Source organism: Petaurus breviceps, unplaced genomic scaffold (assembly GCF_028583685.1).
Source record: "Petaurus breviceps papuanus isolate PSGF00001 unplaced genomic scaffold, PetGlider_PUasm1.0 90823, whole genome shotgun sequence".
In the NCBI taxonomy this organism is placed as follows: Eukaryota; Metazoa; Chordata; class Mammalia; order Diprotodontia; family Petauridae; genus Petaurus; species Petaurus breviceps.
Window position 1 is genome coordinate 13,676,026 of NW_027187352.1, and position 10,317 is coordinate 13,686,342.

The 10,317-nt window shown below is 37.8% G+C and overlaps 1 pseudogene; it reads right to left on the bottom strand.

Moving 5' to 3' along the window:
* Positions 1-700: 700 nt before the first annotated feature.
* On the bottom strand, positions 701-1,440 carry LOC138148391 (dynein axonemal assembly factor 6 pseudogene; annotated as a pseudogene).
* Between the last annotated feature and the right edge of the window lie 8,877 nt (positions 1,441-10,317).

Sequence of the window (10,317 nt, forward strand, 5' to 3'; positions counted from 1 at the left end):
AGTGGAAATGAAGGAGATGTAACCAACTGGGAAGAATGCCACTTGTTTCTCTAAAGCCTTTCATAATTCAAGGTGTTCATTTGTCACAATACAATGCAGAATACCCCCAAAAAGGCACTGGTAATAACTATGAGGTTGCACAGAAAAAAAGCCTTAAAAATATTTTAAAATGTGACTAATAACAAATATTTCAAACAGGTCCAAATTACTCAAAGTTTAGAGTTTCCCTTCCTTTCCTTTTCCACTCGAACATGTATGATGAAAATGCTAATATCTATAAACATAGTGTTCCCCAAATCCTAGTGCAGGGACATCTTATATACCAACTATGGGAACATTTCAGTTATTTCATCATAAACCAACTCTACACAGTTTAATCAAAATAAGCCAAATAACATAGATATAAGGTCCTTTTGCTTTGGTTTGGTTTGTTTTGGCCATCTTAATGGCCAATTATCAAGCAATAGATTATGCCATTGCCTCTTCTATTGGTTTGAGTCCTTAAGACTATTGACACAAAAGGACTAACCATTCCATGGTTTAAATACTTCCATTGTTCTAACTATTATATTGATCGATCAGCAGACATCTCATCAGTTTCTTAGTGATCATCCTGTAAACGGATGATCTCATCATCAACAGAACCATTCAGCATCTTGGACTCTAATGATGTTTCTTACTTGTAGTCTTACTGAACACCTTATCTTACCCCCATTATGGTTTCAGAAAAAATTAATGAAATCAAGCTCTCTTTTCATGGTCAAGATGACTTCAAGTATCTCCTTTTCTGTGATAAAACTTGCTTTTCCAGTCTTGCTGTCCACAGGATGGGGAAGGTGCAAGAGCAGCTTATGCTTGGGCGTACGAAGATCAAGAACTTTTTCTCGGATATCCAGAGTGATGTCAGAAGACTTGGTTCCTGGCAATTTAATTTTAATCAAGAGATCCTCACAGCAGGCTGTAGAAGGGTCCTTTCGGCTCATGCCCAGGAATACATCCTCTGCCCCCACCTGCTGTTTGAATATAATGTCATACTCTGGCTGTCCCCGGGGGTCCCACATGTCATCAAACTCCGATCCTTCTGGCACTTCCTCTGGATCCCAGATGTCCTTTCTATTTTCAGTCTTATTTGGAGGGTTGACTTTGAATTCTTCTTTTTTTGCTGGTCCAATATTCCCAGGGCTCAAGGCTCCAACAGGCGACGATGGATATGACACCTGCTCCACGTCCTCCTCCTCTTCGGGAGGGGTGAGCAGCTTGAAGAGAGCCTGCAGAGAAGAAGCTGAAGTCAGATTCTCCAGATCCATGTCTCTGGCTTTCCTGCCACCTGCGGTCTGTGTGAATGTCTTCCTCGGCTTTTTCCAGAGGTTCCCTTCTTTAAGTCTCTTCGTCAGATGCGATACAGGATTCAAAAACGCTTTTAGGGCCTTTGGAACCGTCCTCAAGCGAAAAAGAAGTTCGAGGGATCAGCGTCTTCCTGTTGTCATGGCAACTACTGATCTATTTTCTCCCAGGGAAAGGTCTTCTCTTAAACAAGGGCCTGGCAGAGTGAGGAAGGAGATTCATGGAGAGAGGTCTAAAGAACTATGACCTTCCTATTTCTCTTCAGCAAATTATTTACTGACCTCAGGCTAGCTCTAAATTTTAGAAGGAAAGTAAACATGAAATGTTAATATGCAGAGTATGATCAGAAACCACAAGTTGTGCTGAGGACAGTGTAACCTGGTGCTTTCCATTCATGATAGAAAGGCACAGGGAGGAGTTAGAGGGGAGGAGGGAGGATGTAACAAAGAATTTTTTTTTAGAATCCTTCTGGACCTGCCTAGAGACTCTCAATCTTCTAGCAAACAGTTGGACTGAGGAATATATCTGTCAATCACTGTTGGGTGCCTTGATTTGGTATCATCTTCTCAGTGCAAACTGCAGTGGAAAATAAATGCTGATTAAGTCCAGCTTCTTAATATTGTGCCCTGCTGCTTTCAGAGAAGACAGGGTGGTAACAGGCAGTACTTTCAGCTTTGGCGACATTTATTTATTTATTTATTCATTCATTCATTCATTTATTCATTTATTTATTTATTTATTTAACCATTTATCCATTTATTTATTTATTTATTTATTCATTCATTCATTCATCTATTTATTTATTTATTTATTTATTCATTCATTCATTCATTCATTTATTTATTTATTTATTTATTTATTTTTAAGGCAATTGGGGTTAAGTAACTTGCTCAGGGTTACACAGCCAGGTGTTTCTGGGTGGGTGCTAAGTGTCTGAGCCTGGGCTGCAATCTCCAGGTCATCCCAGCACTGGAGCCAGGGCTCTTACTTGCTGTGCTACCTGGCCACCCCTTTGGTGACATTTAAATGAGTATTTACCCAGGGACAAGTGGTAATTCTTCTGCATTCAATACTCAGTGAAGTGGAATCCACTTATTTTACTACCAATAGGAAGATGAACTGTTTGAGTCCTGGTGTGCTGGAAATGGTGATTCTCATACTTACTGCCAGAGGACACCTGACTTCAAATCTAGCCTTAGATACTTACTAGTTGTGTGATCCTGGACAAGTCACTTAATCCCATTTGCCTCAGTTTCCTCATCTGTATAATGAGCTTGAGAAGGAAATGGTAAACTATTCTAGTATCTTTGTCAAGAAAAGCTAAAACAGGATCACAAAAATCAGATATGACCCAATAATAAAAACAACAACATACAGCCAGGGGAGCCCCCAGCATTGATTATGATATTATTAATCCTCTCCCCAGAGACAATGAGAATCAGTCAATGAGAATTTATATAAACTGTGTTGCAGTCCCTCAAGCCTAGGCAGCACCATTATTAGAGTTCTAGACTTGTAGTCAAACAAGATCTGATTTCAAACCCAGTCAGACACTTATTAGGTGTGTTATCCTGGAAAAGTCACTTAACCTTTGGCTGCCTCAGCTTCCTCCTTTGCAAAATTGGGATAATAATAGCTTTCCTCCTTGGGTTGTTGTGAGGATAAAATGAGATAATATTTACAAAGTGTTTTGCAAACCTTAAAGTACCATAAAGCTAGTTATTACTTATTATTATTATGGCATTCACATCCTAATGGAGACAATATATAAAAAATTGTACATGTAAAAGATGTAGAGTGTAAAGGAAGGTCATTGCACAAGGCAAGAGTGAATACTAGTACAGGCTTCATGCAGAAGGTTTAATTTGAGCTAAGGAAGCCAGGAAATGAAGGCAAGAAAAAGAACTTTGGGGACATGGGAGAAATGATAAAGAGGCTTGTATCTCTGGAACACAGAGCATGTGGAGAGGAGTAAACTATGATAACCCTGGAAAGGTAGGAAGTCACTTAGCTATAATAGACTTCAAATCATCGAAAGGGAATTTTCTTTTAAATCCTGCAGGAAATAGAGAGCCACTAGGCCCCAATGAATGAATGTAGAGTGATGTGACCTGCCATGGAGATTTTAGTGGACTGAGTGAATTGTCTGCACATTCAGGGTTACCAGAATACTGCAAGGCCTTCTGGGAAACTCCAGGGGGAAATGACACAACCAAAATTGATAGAAAAAAAAGTGCAAAAAAAAGGGGGGGCAAGTTACTTAACCCCAACTGCCCCTCCAAAAAGCAAAAAAAATGTATTATTCTTTTTTGTGAGTAAAATTAAATTTTTAATTAGCAAAGTTTAAGTCCATAGAAAACCACAAAACTTCCAATGCCTAATATGCAGAAAAGTCAGAAGAACACTGTTGCACTGCAAATAATACTGGCTTTGGTGTCAGGGTATTTGGATTCAAATTCTGAGTTTGCCTTTCTTCCTGAAAAAAAATCTTTAATTTTTATGGGTCTTAATTTTCTCTTATAGAAAATGAAGAGGTTAGGAGAGGATTCTGGGAAGATGGCAAGGTAAGTCAGAAAATTTTAAACTCTTAAGATTTTGTGCCACAAGAAATAAACGTGTGCCTCTGGGCAAACATAAGGCCCTGAAAACAAATAATAGTAGGGGCAGAACAGGGTTCCTCCAGGGACAAATGGAGAAAAATGCAGGACTAGATTTCCTCTGGGTAAAAGTAAACACCTCCAGACTAGGGTCCACTTTAATAACCAGTGGCAAGCTTCTTAAACAACAAGTGACAAGCCCTGGCATCTGCAAGGAACACCAGATCCAGCTGGGCAGCAGGGAGTGGTGGGTGTGAGAAGGAACTAGCAGAGGCTGGGTGGGTTCAGAGGCAGTGGGGCAGTACACAACTGGCTGTGGAAACTTCCAGGAGGCTGAAGGTCTTGGTTTAAGTTTAATGTCAGAAGGGAGAATAGAAGAGGTTCAGTGGCCAGAGGCACCATCCCCCATACCCAAGGATTAGAGGTGATTATAAAAACTAAATTATTATTTAAAAAAATGCACAGGCAAAGGAGAAAGAATCCAACCATTAAGAATATTAAGAATAATTTTGAATGGAAAAAATGGACATTTGATTAACTGTCGAACTTTCAGGATTCTGTTAACAAACAAACCTGAACTCAATGGAAGATTTAACTTACAGGAGCCAAGAGAAATATAAGGCACATACCAATGACCAATTACAAGGAACTCAATAAGGATAGAATGTTTAACTTTTATCTTTGGAAAAAGTAAAACCTAAAGGAACTCAATAAGGATAGAATGTTTAACTTTTATCTTTGGAAAAAGTAAAACCTATGTCTAAGATTGTTACTAGTAATTAGGTAGCTTATAAGAAAGACAGGGGTAGAACTGAGTATGATATGATTTTAAAAAGTAAAAGTATTCAAGAACAGCTAAAAGAGTAATTATCTTACACAAATTAGGTGCAAGAGGAAGAACCAATACAGAGGAATTATATGGGGGAGGGGGAATATTTGTTGTGGAAACCTACTTTCATTTGGGAATGGGTTTAGGAGGGGAAATACATATACATTAAGAAGAGTAAAAAAGTCTTCTAAATGAAATAAAAAAGAAATAAAACTCTAAAGGGATATGGAGGGGGGAGAGGATAATGGAGTTATCTTTAGAAGGGAGAGTGAGGGAATAGGCTTAAAGAAGGTATAGAAGGATGTTTAGATTTAGGGGAATGGGAGGGTAAGGGAAGGATTGCTGGAGTGAGGGTAGGTTAAGTAATAGGAGGGCAGCAGGTAGAAGAAAAGTAGAGGAGTTAGAAGAGATATGAACAAACATAAAAACAAAATTAGGAGTAGAATCTCTTAGAGGAAGTATATGATTATATATGTACGTATATATGTATACGTGTATGTATATATCAATACCTATATATAAATATATTCATGTTCAATTGTAGCTTGGGGTGGTGAGTAGGGGGGAGTGAGGGGGGAAAAAAGAACAAAGTAAAAAGTGTACAGCAGGAAACAAAGAAAACCTACAGGGAAGCAAAGAGGGACAGTTTTCAACTTGAAATGAAAAGTTATTGCTATGTATTTTGATATGTTCTGCTGTACACATGACACTTTTTTGTTTCTTATTTTATATTTAAGTTTAATATTTAAGTTTATATTGCTCCTTTTTCTTTTCTTATTATGTATTTAAGTTTTGGTATTTGTCTTAAATAAAAAAATATAAAATGAAGATGCTAAATTAGATGAATTGTAAAGTTCATTTCAGTTGTAAATCTAAGGTAGTATAGTCCAGATCAGGTAGTTGACAATTTATACTTTAAATTCATGGGAATTAAAACTAAATGGAGCATAATAAAGAATTTAATCCAATGGCCCAATTTTCCAGATGGTCTTTAAATCACAGAATCATAAATGTGGGGTTACAAGAAACCTATGAGGCTATTTGCCACTTGCTTTAGATCACACAGTAAATATGTGAACCCAGATCTTCCTAGCAAAGGTTCCCTAGATCTTCCCTGGGCCAAACACCCAACTCTATTCTAGTTTGCTTTCCCCTTCACCATGTTGCCTTTCTATGAACTTATGAATCATAGATTCATGGACTTGGAACTTGAAGAGAGTTTAGAGAAAACAGTGTGTCCTCTCATTTTACAAATGGGAAAACTGAAGCCACGTGAAGATAAATGACTTGCCCAGGGCCTCACAGTTAATACCATATACAGGAGAGATGTAAATACTGGTCCTCTAACCTCAAAGCAGAAGAACTAGGGAGCACAGTGGGCAGAGAAGTAGGCCTGACTTCAGGAAGACCTGAATTCAAATCTAATCTCAGACATTTACTAGCTGTGTGACCCTGGGTAATTCAGTTAACTATATTTACCCCAGTTTCTTCTTCTGTAAAATGAGCTAGAGGAGGAAATGCTAAACCACTCAAGTATTTTTGCTAAGAAGAGTCAGACATGGCTCAAAATACTAAACAATAAATCTCCAAAGCCAGTGCTATTTCTAGATGAATTCAATCTTGAATTTAGAATGCTGAACGATTCTCTAGCTTAGCTGCTGGTGGAAACACCACCCTAATAGTTTTCTTCCCTGAATCGTTGGAAACCCAGAAGATGTTAACAGAATTGAATCCTGATTTTTTCAAACTCCCCTTTCAAAAGAATCATCTCTCAGAGCATTCCACCAGCCTCATTCTTCCTAGCACTTATTGTCAGACACGTTCTGTTTTGTCATATCAGTCACACTGTCATCTTCAGCTGTGGCCCCAAACTAGTGACAACCATCTGCTTCCACCTCCCTCCCTTTCCCTAGCTCACCCCTTGAAATGAAAACTCCACAAAATAAATGAGAGCTAACAGCCTGGAGTCTGCAGAGGCAAGTGATAGAAGGAAAAGCTAGACAACTTTTTATGAAATATAAACACAATTATGTGTTTCTGGAGCAGACAAGTGAAAGAATAATAACAATGATAAAAGGCAGCATATTTATGATTGAGGAAAAACATTCTCAGGCCTTGAATATTCAAAGTCCAACTGTCTACCCTGTGACCCAGAGCTTGAGGAAATATGAAAGTTGTCATCATTTGACTCCAGTGTTATAAAATTTTTGCTCTTGCCAGGGATGCTAATTAATCTCAGTTATCACTCCAAGAACCCCATGGTACCATAAGATCTACAAAGTGCAAATTCTTTATAGAGGCTTTAATGGGAATGCTGCACAATTACTTACTGGTAGAATTTGTGCTATAGAAGGACACCAGAAGCCAACTATACACCCATGTGTGGGTATAAGCAGACATCTAGCTTCTTCTTGCAAGACAAAAGCACAGAAGATCAGAATTATCAATTGTGTCAGGGACCTAGTCCAACTGTTAGAAGGAAAGGAGTCTGCTCTATGACATACATAAGTTTCATATGAAAATTTCTAGTATGGGGGAAGTCATCACCCAATCCTTCTGGAAGAAATGCATTCCACTTTTGGAGAAATCTCACTGTTAGGATATTTACATAGTGTTATTTTATGCTGCCTTCTGGAGTCCAGCATAATTATATTCCCTCTTATTGAGAACAGGGCTATTATGTTATCCCTATGGAATTTACAAAAAGAAAAATTTAAGCACATTGTCAAGGGGGAAAAATACATGGGGGGGAGGGGCACGGTAGATTTCCAACCATGTAAGTTACCCAAAACTGCAATACAAAGCAGAGACATAGTGAGTTCCTTTTCTTGGAGAACTGCAAACAGGAGCGTTCTACTTGTCAGGTATGTTATAGTGGGGGTTTATTTTGGGTATAGATGGGGCAGGATGATTTTTGAGGTTCCTTCCAATTCTCAGATTATGCAGTTCTGAGTTCCTTTTACCATTCTTATCAAGAGCCTTCACCATACTGATTATATATCTTGGGATGGTCTCTAGCTTATTGATGGTCTTCATAAAATATCTGCAACAGAACTGAACACAGAATTTGGTGTGGCCAAGACTATTACTCCTGTAGTACAAGATAATCTTTTCCCCTTAATCTAACCTAAGAATGAACTAATATTCTTGGTTTCCATACCACCCCAGTGCCTGACTGCATCTAGCATATAATAGAGGTGCTTAGTACAGGAAGGAAGGAAGGAAGGAAGGAAGGAAGGAAGGAAGGAAGGAAGGAAGGAAGGAAGGAAGGAAGGAAACATTTAAGTGAACTTCTATCTAGACAGGCCTCCTTAACCTTATATATATGGAGGTAATTTTAAGCCAAATATCACACTCTACATATCCCAAGTAACTTCACTTTTATTAAATTTAGCCTAATGTTCTGATCTCTCAAGATATTTTTTGGTCATCTGCATATGTATTAGGAATGCCATCTGTGATGTACTCAAGAGAAAGCTAGATTTTGATCCAGGCAACATGGATTCATATCCCAGCTCTTCTATTCACAAGTTGTGTGACCTTGAACAAGTCATATTTATGAACTTCAGGATCTTCATCCACAAAATGAAGGGATAGTATTAGTGATCACTAAGGTGCCTTAAGGCTCAAAATCCAATGAGTCATACTGTCATTCTTCAGTACAGACAGCAGATGTTCTTTGTTGTTCTCTCAAACTAATTTACAACTATTAAACCTGCATTAAACACATGCTGTTTATTTTTTCACATGCTTGATATCTTTGTTTGAAGAAGGTGTTAGCATAAAGGTGTTATAATACATTTTTCCTTATAATATTCATAATGAAAAAATCATTGTCACACATCTCTATAGTACTTGAAAGTGTATAAAGCATTTTCCTCACAAAGAGTGAGGTAGATAGGTACAATGTTAATCACCCTAATTTCATGGATTAGGAAATGAGGTTCAGAAAGTTAAAGGATTTACTCATGATTGCCTCAGATTTGGTACTGGTTCCAAAGACTCTTAAAGCCAAGTCAGACATTCGATATCTTACAGTGAAGATTCATTGAATAAAAAAAATGAAAAATTTTATCTGTGGAATCATTTTGAGATTATACCTGAATTTTCCCAGGTTCAAGATTTATAGTACTGCTGTTATGCATTCATATCTAACTCTTCATAATCCCATTTGGGATTTTTTTGGCAAAGACATCAGAGCGGTTTGCCATTTCCTACTCCAGCTCATTTTACAATTGAGAAAACTGAGGCAATCAGGTTTAAGAGCCATGCTCAGGGTCACACAGATAGTAAATATCTAAGGGCAGATTTGAATTTATGAATAGGAGTCTTCCTGACTCCAGGCCACTGGCACTTTATCCACTGTGCCACCTAATAGCCTTTTGTAGGGCTGACAGATGATTATATGGCTATCTATCTGGTTGACAAGTGCACAATTACTATTTTCTTTTTGAAACTCTCCTATGATAGCAACAGGAAGTCCATAGGAAAAGATAACTAGAATTTGTGCCATCAAACTTTTCTCTTGTGGATATCCCATCTTCTTGAGCCCCTATACCCAAGGTCATTTGAAAACTTTTGTGAGTTTCTGTGGGCTAGGGTAGTCTAACAAAGCAGAAAATTGCCCCTCTTCTTTTTTTTCTGTATATGTTCCATTATTATAACACTTTCACTGAAACATAAGAAAACTAGGACAGTGCACAGAAATAATGATTTTTCAAGGCTATCTGAATGAATTTTATACTAAAATGTCCCTGCAAATAGTTATTACTAACATAACATACAAATTAAAAAGTAATAGGAAGACAAAGAGGGGATTTTTAATTGGGAAGAGTTCATTGCTTTTTGTCACCTAGCTGCCCCCCATTTGGATATTCTTCTTTTTTTTTTCTTTTTGGAGGGCAATTGGGGTTAAGTGACTTGTCCAAGATCACATGGCTAGTTTGTGTGTTAAGTGTCTGTGGCCCATACTCTATTCACTGCACCACCTATCCGCCACCCCATTTGGATATTCTTAAAGCACAAATCTGCCCATGTCACTTTCTCACTCAAGAGCCTTCTTTAGGTCTAGTATTATGTTCCCTCTAGGATAAGAATATGAAATCTTTTGTTTTCATTTAAAACTTCTCATAGTCTGAATTTGCCAAAGACTTTCTAGATTGATTCCACATTTACCATCATTGCCTTCATACACACACACACACACCTACCCACAAACATTATGTTCCAGACAAATTGGCCTACTTGCTTTTCTCTGTACACAGTTCCCTATTGCCTATCTCTGTGCTTTTGAACAGGAAAACTCATCCCACACCTGAAGCAATATTGTCTTTCATCTCCACCATTTAAATTGCATTTTTAAATAACTCCCTTTAAGTATACCAAATTCTTTCTTGTATAGGAGGTATTACTTACGATTTCAACGCTCTTGGCCTTACTCTCTAGATTATTTTCTATTGCCTGTACATCTTGTCTAATATGTATGTATAGATACATTTACAGAGCTAGACATAGATATATGTGAATATACCACATGTACACAAGCAC